This window comes from Vombatus ursinus, unplaced genomic scaffold (genome assembly GCF_900497805.2).
Source record: "Vombatus ursinus unplaced genomic scaffold, bare-nosed wombat genome assembly UNPS02014814.1, whole genome shotgun sequence".
Taxonomy (NCBI): Eukaryota; Metazoa; Chordata; class Mammalia; order Diprotodontia; family Vombatidae; genus Vombatus; species Vombatus ursinus.
In genome coordinates this window covers 7,525,361-7,545,470 of record NW_020954592.1, presented here as the reverse complement: position 1 = coordinate 7,545,470, position 20,110 = coordinate 7,525,361, and the positions used below count along the sequence as shown (strand labels likewise).

At 38.1% G+C, this 20,110-nt stretch overlaps 1 long non-coding RNA gene across 3 annotated transcripts in view; it reads right to left on the bottom strand.

The window, feature by feature from the left end:
• Window positions 1-20,110, bottom strand: part of LOC114022877 — a 94,378-nt gene that overhangs the window by 9,713 nt on the left and 64,555 nt on the right. For 2 of the 3 annotated variants that reach the window (XR_003566716.1, XR_003566718.1), the window contains exons 4-5: window positions 10,380-10,450; window positions 3,897-4,170 (exon numbers count right to left, since the gene is read on the bottom strand). This is a non-coding gene — a long non-coding RNA (uncharacterized LOC114022877). Of the gene's footprint in view, window positions 1-3,896; window positions 4,171-5,204; window positions 5,272-10,379; window positions 10,451-20,110 lie in introns of all 3 variants that reach the window. The other variant, XR_003566717.1, reaches the window with a different exon arrangement.

Genomic DNA, 20,110 nt, shown 5'->3' with positions numbered 1-20,110 from the left:
CAGTAGATGACCCTGGCATCTTAGACGCCTAACCAAGCTCCAAGTTCTCCACAGCTCCTACTTCAGACACCTTCATGGCCATTGGAACACATTGTTCTCAATCCCCTATTCCACCAGGAGAAGTCTTCACATGCTTTGGGTAAACACCCTCTAACTCATCAATGGAGTCCATTACCTGTCCATTACCCTCAACCTAGTTTAGCCAGTCTGCTGAGATCATTTAGCAGAGTATGGCTACCACACATGCTATAGTTTCTTGGAGCCAGCTTAATCCACTAGAGAAGGAAATGGCAAACCACTCCAGTATCTTTGCCAATAAAACCCCATGGATAGTATTGGCATGCCCACAAAGAGTCAAACAGTACTGAATGACTGCCTAACAACATGGTACAATAATAATTCATATCCCACAATTTGTTTGGTCGTTCCTCAATCAATGGGAACCCACTTTCCTCCCAGTTCTTTGCTGCTACAAAAAACACTGCTATAAATAATGTTGTCCCAAGCAGAGAGGGATAATGAAAAGAGCATTAAGTTGACTGGGATTCTGGAGACCTGTATTCTTATATTGGCTCTCTCACTAACTAGCTGTGTGAACCTGGGTAAGTCACACAATCAGCCTTTCAAATGAGACAGGTGGAGTAGAGATAATCACTTAGGGCCCTTCTATCTCTAACATTCTATGAATCTATTGAGTTGAGATACAAGTGATGTAGACACTATACTTGGATCTGGCTTTGCATTCATCTCTTGATCTAAGAGCTATGCTAAAAAAAAATCTTTTGTATTACATAATTGAACATGTATAACCTATATCAAATTGCTTACTGTGTGAGGGAGGAGGGAGGTGAGGAAGGGAGAGAAAAAATTTGGAACTCAAAAAAATTTTTAAATGAATGTTCAAAATTGTCTTTACACCTAACTGGGGAAAAAATAAAACATCATTTTAAAAACATCTTTTAAAAAAATCTTAACATCAAAAGATTGAGTTAAAAAGGCTGATCTTCCCAAGAATCATTTATATTCTTAATCCATAAATAGCTCATTCTTGCCATGCCAAATATTGCTTTCTGCATGACATAGTGTGATATGTCTGGACTCCTTGGAGTCTTGGGGTTGCAGAGAAAGTGAAAGAAGGAAAGAAAACCTCAAGATTAATGTGTTATGGGGCAGCTAAGTGGCGCAGTGGATAGACTACGGGCCCTGAAGTCAGGAGGACCTGAGTTCAAGTCCGGCCTCAGACCAAACACTTGACACTAGCTGTGTGACCCTGGGCAAGTCACTTAACCCCAATTCCCTAAAAGGAAAAAAAAGATTAATGTGTTATTTTTAATTTGGATAGTTATATTTGAGAGAAGAGTAGCAAGACCATTTGTTTTTAAAGTTGGGGGATCAGCGATTTAGAGCTGGAAGGGACTGAGAAAGCACCTGGACCAATCCTCGTTGAGTCCTTGTCAGAAATGATAACTTGCCCAACTTCTTGCAGGTAAGTATCAAAGAGAAGATTAAAGCCCAAGTCCTCTAACTTCAATTTTTTTTCTTTTTCTTTTTCTTTTTTTTTAAATAGAGAGGTTGGCAGTGCTTCAGATGTGAAATGTTGCATGAACTTTCAGATGAGGTCACTATATTGTGACTTTTGCTAATTGTTTTACTTTGTTCTAAGAGACTTCTCGTGGAGTAGGGGTAATCTTTAAATGATTGTAAAGCAAAAATAATGCACATCAAGCATATAATATATTTAAAATGTGTACATAACATAAATATATGTTTATAATAATATATTTAAAATATATATTTGCAGATGTTTTATGCAAAGAAAGACCTTCCCTAATATATAGTTAACTTTATGGTTCCAAAGCCAGATATGTGTAAATATTTAAAAGGAGAGTTTGTTGTCTCCAAGTTGTCTCAGTTGCATTGAAAAGTCTTTGGTTGCATGATGTCCATGTCTAAAGGACAAGTAGTTCATGGGTATTAACTCTCAGGCTCAGAGTAGTGGGAGATAGGAAGAAGATGGAAGCTTCCTCCTGAGAAGAAATAAAGGTGAAAGATGGGGGGAAGGGAGATTGGGAATGGGGGTCCTATGTGGATTGATTCCTTCTGGCATGCCCCGCTTAATCCCCAGATTCAGAGGCTTCCCTCTCAGCCCACGTGAACCAGGAGGATAATAAGGCTTCTGACCTCTTGGAAAATAATATTTTTGATCATAATTCAAAAGTTTAATACCATTCTCAATTCGAAGTTTTGCTTTTTTGCTTTTTGGTTTTGTTTTATTTGGGGGCTGGAGAGGAAGACAGTGTTTGTATTTGCTTTGCTTCAGAATACATCTGGAGTATTGTGCTCAGGCCTTTATATCTTCCTTATATAGGAAGAACATTGCTAAGAGAGTATACAGAGGAAGACAGCTAGGTGGGGAAGAGACTGAATATCTTTCCATGTGATGGCCATTTGAAGGAACTTGGGTTGTTTCTTATGAAAAAGAAAAGACTTAGGAGGCATACAATAAGTCATCAAATATTTAAAAGACCGCTTAGTCCCAGGCTATAGAACTAAAAGAAATAGGTAGAAATTGTAGGGGAAAAAAGTTGCAGGTCCAACATAAGGAAAGACCTTCCTAATATTCCTAGGAAGCAAACCCTGGTCACTGCTCCTGCAGGTGTTCCAGCCACAGCTACCAAAGATCCAGAAAAGAGAGTTCTTGCCACCAGTCCTTAGCACTGTCAAATGGTTCAACCCCAGAAACAGATAGGATTTGATCAGTGTAGATGGCATTATATCAAGATGCTTACCATCTTAGGGAGAAGGGAAGGGAAGGAAGGGAGAAAAAATTTGGAACTCAAAATTTTATTTAAAAAAAGAAAGTTTAAAATTGCCTTTACACGTAATTGGAAAAAATAAAATACTATGTAAAAAAAAAAAGTACAACCATCTGTTTTGCCAGTGGACTTTAAGAACTATGAGACTGGGATAGCAAGATGGCCCAGTGGATAGAGCACCAGCCCTGGAGTCAGGAGGACCTGGGTTCAAATCCAGCCTCAGACATTTGACACTTATTAACTGTATGACCTTGGGCAAGTCACTTAATCCCAATTGCTTCAAAAAGGAAAAAAAAGAAACATAAGATCTTTCCATCTGATTTATAGTGGAAATCTTTCATATGGGCTGTCTCACTCATTAGAATGGAAGCTTCTTGAGAGCAGGGACTGTCTTAATTTTCTCCATAATACTTTGCACATAGTAAACATCTGAAAAAATGAATTTTTTAAAATTCATTCATTCATTGATTAGAACTATCCACAAGTGGAATCCTACTGCATGACACAGTTAGTTCCCAATAATTGGAGGTCTTCAAGCCCAGACTGGATGACCATTTATCAAGAGCATTTGGAGAGATTCATTTTGAATTGGATTAAATTCTGTCTTTTCCATTTCTGGATTCTATTAGTAACTTAGGCAAATTACCTAACTTTTTTAAAGTCTTAATTTTCCTTCTCTAAAATAACAAGCATTTATGCAACCCTTTAAGGTTCACTCATTTAATGCTCACAACAAGCCTTTGAGGTAGAGACTATTATTATCCTTGTTTTATAGATGGGAAAACAGAGGAAGAAAGAAATTAAATGACTTTCCCAAAGTCAAGCAGCTAGTAAGTGTCTGAGGCTGGATTTGAACTCAGACCTTCTCTAACTTTAGGTCCAGAGCTCTATCCACTGTACCATGAACTACATGATCCCTAAAATTTCTTTGAGCTCTACAATTCTGTGACCAAGGATACCCACTGATTTAAGAGGCTTGCTAAAAAGCCTGTCTTAATGTAGAAACATTGAAGTAAAAGGAGGTACAATGGGGCCATGACACTGAGTTAGGCAAGTGAGATTTAAAGGATAGTTTCTTACCATCTTTTTTGCTGTGATAAAGATTTGTTGATTATTTTGTCCTGGTGTTATTCCGTAGATTCTATACGCTCATACAGCCCAAAGGGTAAGCAGGAGATCCAAAAAAACAGAAAGGTAAATAATCATGACTTCCAGCTGCATGTTGCTGCTTTTCATTCTCCCGGTAAGTCAGAGTTCTTTCCAGTTAGAGTCCTGTGTTTCAGATGCCTCAGTAACAAGCAGCCATTCCACTGGGTGGCTGTTGGCGTCTCCTCTGTAGGCCACCATCCTATCACTGAATGATAAGTACTGTAAGTAGTAATCATGCACCCACTCCTTCTGAACACAAGGAGATCAAAAGCAGGGATTAATCAAAGAGATCTGGGGCCAAAAGTTAAAGTCAGATGGAAATATACCTAAGGGTGTGTATATGGGCACTTTTATGTTCATTCTGAGAAGAGAAGAAAAGCCTTATCACTCAACTCTGTGGTTGATATTGGTGATAAGCTGAAGTATTCCAAACCCAATGTACTAGATTCAGAATCAGGGGTCCTGGGTTCAAATTCTGATTTTGCTACTTACTATCTATCTGACAGGTCCAAGGTCTCCTTCTACCTCCAGATTGGATGACTCCTCTCAAAGCCTCCATAAAGGAGGGCACCTAGGTCAACCATTGTTCTCTTCCAAGGATGCATTCTGGACCTTCTTTATTATGCCTCTGAACTGGATAACTTTGTCTCTTACCACCATCTCCCCATCCCACCCCACCCCACACACTCACCTCTTTCAGCATTCTGTTGTCTTTCCCATTAGGATATATCAATCAACAAATATTTATCAAGTGTCTGCTGTGTACTAGTAACTCTGCTAAGCTCTCAGGATACAAAAAAAAAAAAAAAAAGACAAAAGACAATTCCTGCCTTCAAGAAGCTCACAATCTAATAAAAGAGCTTACAATCTAATATAACCTTGACTTCCAAGGACTCTCTTTCTACTTGTATTTGCATTCTCAATGCTTAGTACAGTGTCTGGCATGTAGTAAGTGCTTAATAAATTCTAGTTGATTGACTATGAGTAGTAACAGTAGTTATGATCCAATCTGACCACATTGAGAAAGTGTTGGCATACTTTAAAATAACATGGCCTAAATGATTAGAAATCAAGATATGAATCTTAAAAATGTTTTCTTCTTTGACCCATTACACAGTCTTAAAGGAACTATTTCTACAAAGCACAAAAATTTTGGAAGGAGAAATAAAAGATGGACTTGGTGATTTGGCAATAATTAAAAATCATCAAAAATTAACTCCCAGACATGGTGGCACATACCTGTAGTCCCTGCTCCTTGAGAACCTTAGGCTACTGGTTTACTCAAGAGTGAGATTTCTGAGATACCCTGAGTGAGGTAAGGAGACCCAGTCTCAAAATAATGAATAACTATTTTTTTTAAATTGCCAAACATTTCAAAATTCCAACCTTGACCAAATTCATTGCCTGCCGTCTTTCATCCCTAAAAGTGACACATTCCGTCAAGATCAGAGACACAAACTGATCTGATTGTTTTTTTTTCCCATTTAATAATAAACTTGCTACCTGACTAAGTATTGGCAGGAGCAATGACTGATATATATGTACAGCAAAACAAACCTTAAGTGTGGTGAACTATAGAGCAGTGGACCATGAATCAGAAGACCTTGCTTCAAGTCTTAAATCTTTGATGCTTACTCCTTGTGGGGCCTAAGGTAAGTCATTCCTGGGAAATGCAAGCTCTTTGACATCTGGAACTGGTTTATTTTTCACTTTGTATCTCATGTGCCTGGCACATTAGTAAGGACTTAATAAATGTTTGGTTGTTTAAATCATCGATTGTACCTCTCTGGGCCCAAATTTCTTCATCTAAAATGAGGGTTGTACTAAGTTCTCTTTCAGTTCTGAATCCCTAAGATCCTATGTTTCTATGATCATATGCTATGGGAATGATAATACTTTCACTATTTATCTCACAAATTTGTTAAAAGGAAAGAGTTTTGAAGCTGAATTATTATTATTATTACACAAACTCCTTCGGGTCAGCACTTTATAAAAGATTTAATGAATCAGAAAATACAATTCAATTTAATAAACATTATGAAGTACCAAATGTATACAAGGCACCATGATATGATTCATAGATACCAAAAGTAGTTCCTTTCCTCCAGAAGCTTACAAACTATGAGAGGTGATGAGACTCAAATAACTCTCTACAACACAAGTTACAGTCTTTTATTAGAAGTCTTCCCCAATCCCTCTTAAGTGCCTTCTCTCTATTAATTATTTCCAATTTATCCTATATATAGCTTGTTTTGTATATATGTGTTTGTATATTATATCCCCCATTAGATTGTAAGCTGCTTGAGGGCAGAGGTGGTCTTTTGCCTCTTTTTGTATGCTCAGCATTTAGCACAGTGCTTGGCACATAGATGGCACTTAATAAATATTGATTAATTGACTGATTGACTGATTGATTGATTGATTAGGAGTAGTCAGCAAGAGAGACATGAGACATGAGAGAATGGAGGAGTTATATATCATTTCTAGCCGTGGAAAACAAAAGAATTTTTCGTGGAGGAAGCGGAATCTAAGCTGGACATTGAAAGAAGAAAAGGATTTCAACAGGTAGATATATTGAAGACGTCCAATGTTAGCAAAGAGGACAACACGAGGAAATTCAGGAAGTGGCAAATAACAGGATGAGAGAAAGGAATTAAAAGTACAATAAGGAGAATGGTATGAAAAATAGGTTGGAACCAAACTATGGAAGACCTTGAATACAAAAGGAGCTAAGCGGTTTGCATTTTATTCCATAGGCACTAGAAAAACATGGGAGACTTTTGAAAAGGGAAGCGATATGATCAGTGAGATTACTTTGGCAGCTGTCTGAAGGATGGTTTGGAGAATGGAGAGAAAAGTCAAGAAGAACAAATAGAAATCTGTCATAATGGTCCAGGTTTTCACCAGTCATGAGGTATTGATCTAGTAGTAGCTATGTGAGTGGAAAAGTCAGAGTAGATGGGACAGCTTGTCAATATGGTGAGAAGAAAGAAGTACAGTGTCCTAAAGAGGTAGGAGAAGGCATAGGAAAAACTCTTCTGCCCAGAAACTCCCTGGAGAGAGAATGTCAGGGCCACCATGATAAAAGCTGGTTCACTTATGATTCAGTCAGTTTAGTTGGTTTTTCAGTCATGTTTGATTCTTTGTGACCCTATTTGGGGGTTTTCTTCACAAAGATACTGCAGTGGTTTGATATTTCTTTCCCCAGCTCATTTCTCAGATGAGGAAACTGAGGCAAATGGGGCTAGTAAGTGTCCTGAGGTCGGATTCAAACTCAGAAGATGAATCTTACAATGCACCACCAGCTACCCCCAACTTATGATTGTGTAAGTGTAAATCCATTATACCAGAAAATGTGTCACATCCCATCCAGCCATCCACCTGACCATCTTATCATGCCCCCAATCATCTTACCATCCCTCCTGCCTTGTGGGTCTCCCTTCCCCTAATTTTCCACCTCTTGCTCTGGGAACAGTAATCAAATCAATCCTACCACTGCTTCTGAAAAGTGCATGATGATAGGCTTCCCTACATAACAATTCACCGTCTCTATGACTAGTCAGACCAGTCTATATGTATTGCATCCTCCTATTGGAATATAAGCCCACTGAGATCAGGGGCATCTCACTTTTATATTTGTATTTTGATTACTTAATAGCAGAATGCTGATACATAGAAAGCTATTTACATGTGCTTTTTCATTCATTCAGTCACACATTCTTGCCTGTGATAGATGTTATACGAGCAAAGCAGACAGAGTGAACATTGCTGGTGTCTCTCAGGAAAAGATGCCCATTATATTTTGCGAGTCTATAAAAAGATTCTGCGTCACCACTCACCTCCCATGATAGAGGTGATGGACTTAAAATGCAGAAAGAGACATACATTTGTGGACATGGTCAACGGGATAATTTGTTTTGCTGAATGTATAAATGTATTAAGGGCTTAATTTTAATTTTTTTAAAGTTGCTCAGTGGTGAGGAGGAAGGGTATTGGGATAGGCAGATTAATCAAAGAAAACAATTTTAAAGAAAGATTGTAAAAAAAGAAAAGAAAAGAAAAAAGAAAGATTGTATGTGAGGATAGAGCAAAGGAGGAGCCAAGTGAGATTTGCAGGTGGGATTGGATAGCATAGATGTGGGTCAGGGCTTGCAGGCACATTACTTGAATGCACATTCATTTTCTCAGCTGATTTTCCTCCCTTTGGAAACATTGTCAAGGGAGTGGTAATGTCTGTGTCCCCAAGTTCCTATGTGTGTCTGTGTATGTGCTATCTGCTATCTATACCCAGAAGCATGCAGAGATGCCAGTGGTCAGCTGGCCTTCTGCAGATAGCCTTTTAACTGTTCTCCTTGACTTTTCTTTCCATTCTTCAATCCATCCTCCATACAGCTTCCAAAGTAATCTTTTAATGCATTTGGTGTTGTTTAGTTATTTCAGTCATATATGACTCTTCATGACCCCATTTGGGGGATTTCTTGGCAAAGATGCTAGAGTGGTTTACCATTTTCTTCTCCAGCTCATTTTACAGATGAGGAAACTGAGGCAAACAAGGTTAGATGACTTGCCCGGGATCACACACCTAGTAAGTGTCTGAAGGCAGAGTTGAACTCAGGACGATGAGTCTTCCTGGCCAGGAGCTCTGTCCACTGCACCACCTCGGTGCCCCCTAATGCACAACCCTGATGATAAGATTTCCTTCTTCCTCCCTGAAGAAACTCTGAGTTGTTCATCTCTTCTTAAGGAACTTGACTGTGCAGTTATAGTAGAATTTTGGCAATGAAAGGCAGCTGGATTCTGTTGTAGTGGTGGAATGGATAGCATCTGATGGCTGATTGGATATTGTCATTGAAGGAAAGTGAAGTCAAACATAACGTCAAGGTTTCAAGACTGAATAATTGGGAGAATGACAGCACCATCAACAGAAATAGGGGAGTTAGGAGGAAGGAAAGGCTTTTAGCAAGGCAAGCTGATGAATTCAAGTTTGGACATGCCAGATTTGAGCTCCATCAATATGAAGCTGTACCCAGGCTGGAGCCTAGTGTTTGCTACGCAGAAGTCATTGAAAAGAAAATGACAAGTGATGACATTAGAATGGATGGGAGCACTAAGGGAGAAAGTATAGAAAAAAATGAAGATGGTTGAGAACAGAATCTCAGAGAATATCTTGATTTAGGGAGAAAGAACGTGAAAAAGAAATAGTTATGGAGACCAGAGAAGAGTAGTCAAACTCTTGGAGGATAGCCAGAAAGGGATGACGTTGTGGAAGCCAAAAAAAGAAGAGAGTATCAAAACGACAGGGATAGTCAACATTTCCAAGGCTGCAGATTCAATTCAAGAAGTATTTGCTAAGTGTCTGCTTCTTGTAAGACAATAACAAAACAATCCCTACCTTGGAGGTAGTTACACTCTACTGATAGACAAGTAAATGAAGAAGAGAGAAAAAAGCTGATGAAAAGCAATATTGTACAGCATTTGGAAATTAAAGGATTGGGAACAATGTCACATACTACATATTCATGTCCTAGCTATCCCGAGTCATTGAATTAATCATTACCAGCTTATAGAAGGAACAATCCTCAAAAGCATTTATTTGCCAATGGAAAAAAAATGGAAGGAAGGATTTAAAAGATATTTTTGTCCAAGGAACAGCAAAAAACGTTTGACTGAAAATATCTGATTTGGTAATACAAAGGGTCAAGTCAAGTGACTCATCAAGCATAGACACAACGTAAGTGCTGATTATATCTAAAGGATGTCAAGCTCTAGCCAAATCAGGCAAAATTTTGTGTTGTTTGCCATCAAACAAATAAAACATCTAGATAACCGACTAACTGGCATGAATATTTTTGTACCATGTTGCCACCATCTGTGTTCCCCTTTTGATAAAATGAGGATAATGAGTCATGGTCCTACATCCCTAACAGAGATGTTACGCGAATTGGGTGGGGCAGTCTGTAAGCTTTATAGATAAGGTCCGTCTCTCTCTGAGGAATTACCATTATAAGACCAAACCTTTCTTTCATATATACATTTTAATGAAGTACACTGCTACTTCCTGTAATAATAGTATACTTTGGAAACATTCCAGGAGTTGGTTCTTGCCTAGAATACCCTGGAATACCACGATTGCTAGCCCACACGTACTGCTGAAAATGATATGGTTTCAGGAGCAGGAGTGATGAATTTGATGACTTTTTTTAAACCATTCCTCAGGTACCAGCTGTGAATTCCTTTATTAGCCTCTTTCTCCCCCCCCCCCCCCCCCAAGCTTTGTCAAATGCAGTATCACATTTTAAAGGTTACCCTCAATGAGCTCCCACCCAGACCTGACCCTAAGCACAGAGAAAATGATAGAGGACTGAAAATACTGGAGACTTTATTTATAACTCCAATGCTTCTAGAATTTCTTACTTTAACTTAATTTTGCCACTTCAAGTGCTTCTCCATCTTGTCTCTCATTCCTTTTCAGTTGTTAGTAGAACCTGTAAGCAGAATATAAAAGTCAGCATTATTTGGCAGTGGAGCTGAAGGATATTCAGGACTGTAAATCAATATTTTTTTTCTAGAAAAGGTTAATCCAGTCATGCATATAAGAGACATGTGAAATTAACCTAGATTCTGGCTATGGCTTCCTTCTCATGTTCTCTAAGATAGGACACTGATCTCCTTGCTCTTCCTCTCACAAGACACTCCATCACCAGACTCTGGGTGTTTTCACTGGCTGTTTCCCATGCCTGGAACACCATCTATTCTCATCTCTGCCTCCTGGTTTTCCTGGCTTTTTTCAAGTCTCCACTAAAATCCCATCTTCTACTAGAAGCCTTTCCTGATCCCTATTAATATTGGTGCTTCCCCTTTTGATTATCTCCAATTTATCTTGTAACCATCTTGTTTGCACATAGTTATTTTCAAGTTGTCTCCCCAATGAGACTTACAAGCAGGTACTAACCCTTTTTTTTTTTATATTTCCCAGTGCTTGGTACATAGTAGGCATTTAAATGCTTTATTAACTGATGGTGGACTTTTATAAGATTTCTCAAAACTTAGCTACAACCACACTGGTTATTGGTACTAAAAGAAATGTATGAAATATGCTGTTGGATTTCCTTCTCCCTCTATTCCCTTCAAAAACTCTGAAAACAAGATGATCATTTTATAAGCCAAAACATTAAATTAAGTCAACTGCTTCAAGAAAGAATAAAGAGGATAAAATATGCTATCACTTCCAAACAGAGAGGTGATGGACTCAGAGTGTATATTGAAGCATATTTTATTTTCCTTCTTTCCTCTTTTCTTTCTTTCTTTCCTCCTTCTTTCTCTCTTTCTTCCTTCTTTCGTTCCTTCCTTTCTCTCTTTCTTTCTTGCCATAGTTAGTGAAGGAATTTGTTTTGCATGACTATACATATTTGTAATGGTCTTTTTTTTTTCCTTCTCAATGGGTAGAGGAGAGGAATGAGAAGGGGAGGAGAGAATATAGAACTGAAAATAAAGTAAAATTAATTTTTAAAAGACATAAAGTATGATGATATTCAAAGAAAGATAAAACAAAGGGGGAAAATGAACATGACCCCCAATTCCCTGGTTATTCTGAAGGTGTACAAGGTCAAGGCGTCCCATGTGTCAGAAGGTTAATAAGAGAAAGTAAGAAAAGCCTGGCTCCCATCTACAACACTTCAATCCCATGCATCCCTGCACCAATATACTGGAGAAGTGACCTGAACTTGATGACTGATCAGAAAAGCTATACATTCAATAGACACCCAAGGGAGCCGAAGTATTAGAAAGTTCCATTAGAAACATAGGATTGGTCCTGAATAGATACTAATTGATATAAGCAAATCTTGCTAAGAAAAAGAATTTAGTACAAAACATTCTGTGAAAGTAGAAAAACTTACAGTTATTCTAGTAGATGAGAGAGAAAGGGAGGGAGGAAGGGTTGGAGAGAGGGAGAGAGAAGGGGGGAAGGGAAGGAAAAAAGGGAGAGAGGAGAGGGAAAGGGAAAGAGAGAAAAGGGGAGAGAAAGAGAGGGGGGGTGTGTATGAGAGAGAGAGAGAGAGAGAGAGAGAGAGATATTCAGAGAGGGATTAAAAAAAAAACCACTACAACCTAGCTAAAGAAGGCCAAAGGCAGATGATTTTTTTTATACTCTGAAACAACTATATCTATACAACAACAAAGTAATTGAATGAAATTTTTTTTAAATTCAGTCACTCTTTTGTTTTGACTACATGTTGCCCCAAATAGTATGATTAATTCTTTTCCGTTAATTTTTTTTTCTTTACTAATTTAGTATCACACAAACACAGCCAATATCTCCACATCCAAAAAGAAAGGGAGAAATAAATGATGAGGTCACTACAGGAAGGATAAAAGCATCCAAAGAATAATAAACTGGACAAGGAAATACATAATATGAAGCAGACTCCCTCATTGCTCCGATGACTGAAGGTGTCAAGGCTACAGTGTTTGGGTGACAGAAAGGCAGACAAAACATGAGTGTGTTTTATTCATGACTGTGTTATCTTTGTTCCAGTCATCCTCTGGTATTTACCAGCTATGTGATCATGGGCAAGTCATTGAACTTCCCTGAGCCTTAGTTTGCTTATCTATAAAATGGGACAATAATAATCTCAATAGTGGCCACCTCACAGTGTTGTTGTCAGGCTCTAATCAGAAAACATAAATAAAGCACTTTGCAAATTTAAATTTTTATATAAATGTCAATTGTTCAATTCAGTTCAATTAGATAATTATTTATTTATTGAAGTCACTACTGGGTACACTTTTCTGGAGATACAAAAAAATAAAATAAAACCAATCCCTAGCTGCAAGGAGCTTATATTTAGGAGTGGTGGTTTTGTTTTACATTCTCAAAGAGGACCCATGACATCATGAGGGTGATGTCTTGACTTGCACATGAATTGGATTTAAGTGAGGCAGGGTTGGGCAAAGTCATCAACCTCACTCTCTCCTCCAGAGTCATTGGAGTCCAGTGGCAAGACTTGGAGATGACTGGTGATGGCCCAGGAAGAACAGAAATAGAGAAAAGCTGGGGGGGGGGGGGGAGGGAAGATGGGGGGAAGGGTGGAGAGTGAGGAACACAAGATGTACACAGATGAGTGAATACAAAATATGTACCCAATAAATATGAAGTCGTTTCTGGGGAGGAGGAATCACGAATGACCAGGGAAATCATGGAAGGCTTCAAGTAAGAAGTAACAATTGAGCTGAGCTTTGAAGGGAGGTAGGAATTAAAGAAAGAGAGGGAAGAAGGAAGAGGCAGTGCTTTCTAGGCATGAGAACCAGCTTCTGTAGAGGAACAGAGATGGGAGCTAGAATATTCTAAGGAGGAGCCACAAATAGTCCAATTTAACTGGAAAATCGAGTGTATGAAGGAGAGTAATATATAATAAACCTAGAAAAATTGACCACATTGATTATGAAAAGTTTTACATATCAGACAATTAAATTTATATCTTATTCCAGGACTGACTGGGAGCCATTAGAATATTTTGAGCAAAGGAGTGACTTGCTCAGATCTGTGCTTAAGGAATATCAATTTGGCAGCTTATGGAAGAGGGGTTGGGAAGGATGGATTATAAACAATGAGAGGAGGAAGCAGTTAATCTGAAAAAGCTAAATACTTCACACAATAGGGACATGTATATGGAAATGCTTATGAATGGAGGCAAGGAAGGGAATGTGAATATCAAGTAATGAGATCCCTAGAATATACATATATATTTATGTATGTGTGTATATGTATATATACATACATGCATATATATGTATATTCTAAGGATCTCATTTATGTGTGTGTGTGTGTGTGTGTGTGTGTGTGTGTGTGTGTGTGTGTGTATTAAGGCAAGAGGAGAAATTTCTCTTCTTTCTTTTGGCATAGTATTTGGGATCTTTGGGATAGTATTCTGACTGCATTTCGGGGTTTAAAAATAATAACCACTCCTGTAATGACTCTGGCAAAAATGACGTGTTTCTTAGCCGATTTACCCAGAGCAAGCATTGACCGCCCTTCTGAAGGGTGTATGAAGGATGGGAAGCCGAGGCAATGGATCCTATTTGTACACAGGCCTTCAGGGAGAGCTATTATTGCTGTGGATTTGGCAAAGAGAACAAGACTTCACAAAACACCCCAAACAGACGCTTGGGAAGGATCATATTACATTCATTCCACACATTCCACAGGCTTCTGTTTTCTTACAGTTGTCATCTAAGCTGGGCCTTGTTACAAAGGAAATTCTCCATTTCCTCTCTTTCAGAAAGATCTTGCCTGCATAGTGTCTATAGTTAGTTTAAAAGCAAAGTGAGATGATCCACAGTCTTTGTGAAACCTTTGGTGCCATTTTTAAACTTTTAACCATGAATGATTTACACTACAATTATGAAGAAGACAACAGTCTTATAAAGGAGAATTTTCTTATCAAAATTGAGTACTTTTTACCCTCTTCTTCTGCATTTGCCACACTCTTTTTTTCTCTCTATTTGCATTCTCCAGTGTGTGAGCTATGACAAAGCGCAGGTAAATAGAATAAAAAGTAGATAGGGATCAATGGGAGAACACTGATAAGAATTACCAAAAGGCATTGAGTAGGCCACAATCCAAACCAGTGGAGGCCATAAGAACATAGATTGAATCACTTGGTTCTCCCTGCATATCCTAAAATCCCCAATAGATTAGAAGCGCCCTGAGGGAAGATTCTGTGCCTTATTTGTTTCTATCTCTTCCCCTAGCACTTAGCACAGAGCACCGAACTTAGTGGATAGTTTGTTGACAGAAGTAATTTTTTAAAAGCATGTGTGTAAATGAAAAAGGTAAAGTCCCATTGTCTAAGAGTCTCTGATTCTGATTCACTTAGGTAGGACTGCATTTCACTTAGAATGAAGACCATTGTCCTTTTGATCTAAATAAAAGGATGTCTTAAGAAAGAGAAATGTATGATTGCTGCATCCCTCTAGTCTCATCCAGGTAAAAGTCCTTGCTATGACTAGCACATTGCTTGTGGATGAAGGTGATAATATGTTGACTGCCAACACTGTTAGCCCATTGTAGGTCTCCCCACACCAAGTATTTTTTTTTCTAATTATTTCCTCTACAAATCTGATCTATCACCAGCACCTCTGAAATCAAGCAATAGGACTGAAAAGTAATGTGCACTAAAAGGAAGGTAATGATCTTTATAATTTTAAATAGAAGTCAGTACATAAAAGTTAAAAATTTTTTTTTTACTCTCTCTTATAAGGCAGACCAACATTAGCTTAGTTCTGGTTCTGAGTTGGGTCAAAATGAGCCATTTACAAGACAAGACACTGCTCAGTTAACAAAAGGAAGTTTGCCTTGTCCTTGGACAGCAAGGATATACTGACACTTAGCTTCTCTGGAAGTGACCCCTTACTGCTCCATAGAGACATTAGGGCAGGATATGATTTCAGAATCCTACCAGTTTGGAGAGGTAAGTCTTTACATGGTCTAAGATTATCAAGAAGTAGCATCGGGGAAACCAATCAGGTCCCAGAACATTTTGTCTCCTTTTAGGGAAACTAATCCCCCAGGAAGGACAGAGAGAGGTGGACTTAATTTATTTGTTGAGAACACTGGTAGATATTCGTCTAATCACATAAGCCTAAAGGATGTGAGAGATAAGGAAGAGCTGGATCAAACACTAACAAAATTTATCATCTATCTCTCTAGAATTAAAAGTTTCAGAGGAGGTGCTGGTCTACATGGACAAAGGGAGTTTCTTCATCCTGGAGTTCCCTATGTCAAAGAAATCACAGATTCAGTCTCTATTTCCTTTCTCTATCCCTTTCTAATTACCTTTCCACCTCTTTTTTTTTTCCTATTTTTTAATTTTTCTTTGGTTTCCACCTTAGCCCTCCCTTGGCACTTTGCATAAGCACCACTCTTGGTCTTCCCATTTAAATTCTCCCAGACACTTCTCTAAGAATTTAAATTGCAGACCATGTGTCCATCTTTACTGGAGGAGGGAATTATTTTATGTAGGAATTCTCTATACCATGTAGTCACAGATCCAGTTCCTATACCCATTCTCTCCCCCCCAACTCTCCACACCATGATCAAGGAACTCTACTAAGCATTAGAGACATAAAAGACCAAATGAAAAACGGCCCCTGCCTTTAGGGAGTTTGCTAATGCATATCCTGAAATGACAGGATAAAAAGCAAGACCTGCTTCGATGGATGGCCTCCGATTTTTTTTCACGTCCTTCCTAAAATGTGCCCCCCCCACAACTAAAAACTATCTTCTAGATATAATCTGAGCAAGAAAGAATACAGCAAGACATATTGATTCTCTTCTTCTGGACCCTGATGTTTCTACCAATAAAGTATAAGATTGCATTCGAATTTTTAGTAGCTGTGTCACACTGTTGACTCCTTGCATTTGCATTCACTAAAACTTCAACATGCTTTTTATACAAAATGTTGTCTAGCCATGCTTCCCCTGTCCTTTGCTTGCACAGTTGATTTTTTTGTACTCAAGTGAAGGATTTTATATTTAATCCTATTAAATTCATCTTAAAAGATTTGGACCTTCATTTTGGCTTTTTTTGGAATTCTGAGTCTATCATCCATAGTGTTAACTTCCCCTTTCCAGTTTTGTGTCACATGAATATTCCCTAAGCATATCATTTATGCCTACAGAACCAACGACAAATCCCTGAAGCACTCCACTGGTGAGGTCCTTCCAATCTGATGTTGATTCCTTAATCCCTACCCTTCAAGTCTAATTATTCAACCAGTTCCAAATGTTCCAAGAGAGGACAGCAATTTAAGCAAAAACTAGAAGGATTTTCACAGGCTTAGTGAAAGTTTGGCCTTCAAAAGCTATGTCATAACACTGGATTTGGAGTCAGAAAACCTGGGTCCAAATCTCAACTCTGCTCTTTGTGTGAACTTGGACATACTGTCTTACTTCTCTTGACTTCAGTTTCTTTATCTATAAGATGAGAGAGTTGGACTAAGTGGTCTCTAAAATGCCTTATAGAGCAGCTAGGTGGCACAGGGTCAGGAAGACTCATCTTCATGAGTTCAAATCCAGCCTCAGACATTTACTAGCTGTGTAACCCTGGGCAAGTCATTTAACTCTGTAAAAAAAAAAAAAAAAAATGGGCTGCAGAAAGAAATGGCAAACCAGTCCAGTATCTCTGCCAAGAAAACCCCAAATGGGGTCATGAAGACTAAGACATGACTAAACAACAAAATGCCTTTTAGTTCTAAATTCTAAAAATTCCTATTAATTTAAATCCAAGACAGGTTTAAAAAAAAAAAAGATGATATGAATACACCTAGTTTTGCTGTCAAAGAGTTCATGTCACCTGAATTGAACAAACCATATCCCTGGGTCCTGAGGCAATTTGCCAATGTTATTTCTGACCTGTTTCTGATCTTTAAGAAACTATGGTAAAAAGGAGAGATCATAAAGGAAGAAATCTTCTTGACTTTCAACAAGGAGTACAAATGATCATTTAGTAAGTTTAATATAATGCCTGATAGAACTCTAAAATGGATTATTAAAAGGATGGTTTGTGAGTGCTTAAAAGGAAATGTGAACACTATAAGCCAATGAACTCTGGGGCCCACACCCAGAGGTAGAGTTAACTCATGCCACAATAAACTCATTTCTTTTTTTTGTCTGGTTTACACACGGTGACACGTACATTGTATACCTGGATTTATTGGACTAAGACTCTTCAGTCAACTTCTAGAACAAGAGAAAGAGTTGTGAGCTGGATGGGAGTATTTGTATGGAGATTTAAAACTGATCGAACAAATCAATCAACTAATAAATATTATTAAAAGCCTACTGTGTGCCAGATAATACGTTAAACCCTGGGTATACAAAAAGAGGCAAAAGATAATCCCTGCCCTCACAATCTAATGGGGCAAACAACATGTAAATGAATGTAAAAAAAGAAAGGATATATGAGATAATTAACAGAAGGAAGGCACTGAAATTAAGAAGAGTTGAGGAAGGCTTCCTGTAGAAGGTGGGATTTTTGTTGAGACTTTGCTGTTGTTGAGTCATTTCAGTCATGTGAGACTCTTCATGACCCCATTTTGGGGTTTTCTTAGCAAATATACTAGAGTGGTTTGCCATTTCCTTCTCCAGCTCATTTTGCAGATGAGGAAACTGACACAAACAGGGTTAAGTGACTTGCCCAGAGTCACACAGCTAGTAAATGTCTGAATCTAGATTTGAACTCAGGAAGATTCCAAGTCCAGTGTCCTAACCTCTGTGCCACCTAGCTGCCCCTTGTTGAGACTTAAAGGAAGCCAAAAAGAGATAATTAGTAAAGCAATATTAACTTGGGGGTGTAGTGGGAAGGGAAGACCTCATCCACCAGTGGCAGGTCACATGATTTTTTTTCAATGGCCCTGTTCTACTCTACATGACTTAGATGAAAGTGCTGAAAACATACCTATCACATATATATAGCTAATCTAAAGCTAGAAGAGTTAGCTAAGGATGCCAATAGAAATGAGAGCCAAAAAGATCTGAAAGATGGGCTGAATCTAATATGATGAAATTGAATAGAGGTGAATATTAAGTGACTAGTACGGTTTTTTCTTTTTAATTTTTTTTGTTACATTTTAAGTTCCAAACTATCTCCCTCCCTCCCCACTCTACACTAGAGAAAGCCACCATTTGACACAGATATAGATAGACAGACAGACAGATAGATAGATATCTACATAGATATAGATAGATATATGTGTACATATAACATACACACATATATGTATGTATGTAAAACCATACTATGCCTACTTCTTTTTATCAGTCCTTCTCTAGAGATGGATAGCATCTTCCTTCATTGGTCCTTTGTAGTTGATTTGAATATTTATAATATTCAGAATAGCTTAGTCATTAGCAGTAATTCTTTGAACAATATTGCTGTTATTATATACAATATTCTCTTGGTTCTGCTCACTTCACTCTTCATTATTTCATGAAAGTCTTTCCATGTTTTTCTAAAATCAACCTACTTACCATTTCTTACAAGTTAAGCTATATGATGGTAATGGAATACTATGAGTTTAAAAAAAAAGACAGTTATACAAGGTCAAGATGGAAGACAATAGATTCAAATAAAAAGATTTGTAGTTCTTATGGATTGCAGGATCTAGGCCATCTCATCCAACTCCTTCATTTTACTAAGGAATCTAAGGCCCAGGAAAGTCATGACCTTCCAGGAGCAGTTGATGGAGGAATGGATAGAGCATTGGGCCAGGAATCAAATTCAGCCTCAGAAACTTACTAGCTATGGGACCCTGGGCAAGTCACTTAAACTCTATAGGCTTCCATTACCTCAATTCTAAAATAACAGCACCTTCCTCAAAGGGTGGTTGTGAGAACCAAATGAGATAATATTTGTTAAAAGTGGCTAGCAGAGTGTTCTATAAATTCATGTGTCCCAACCCCCTTTCCTAAGGGTGACACAGGTAACAAGCGCAGGGGTAGGATTTGAACCCTGGTCCTCTGAGGCCAGACAGTGCCCTTTTTTTTCTTATAGTTGTCATGAGTTTGCAGTCAGTTATCACCCATGACTACTTTGTGACCCAGAAGATACATTTGTAAGATGGAGGCTAAGAAGTCAGTTTCAAGCAGTAACTACTAAAGAATGCTAGACAAAAAAAAAGAAAACTAACTGGTCTCTTTAAAGGTTAAGCTGAGGACCTCATTAACACCATTTGGTAAATAATTAAGCTAACTAGATCAGACTGAGTCTTAGATCATACTACAGTAGAAGTATTTAACGCTCATTTAACCTAACGGAGAGTAAATGGGGCAAAATTTGCTTCCAAAAGCAAAGTATCCTCTTGGTTTCTGGGAAAATACTGTAATTTTTAGTCTTTCTTTTATGAGTTGGTTTCTTCTTTTTGCCAACAAAAAGTCACTTCCTTGTTAAGTACTCTATTCTACCAGTTTCCTGTATTATTGCCCATAGTAGCTATTCCAAACCTTCTTCCCTTCACAACTGCACCCTACCCCGCCACCAAAAAAAAAAAATGTATAGTAGATGCTTTAAACTTCTACTTGTCTAAGAAGACTGAGAATGTCATTTCCTCTATAGAAGAAAGAATAACTTTACTCCTCACTAAGG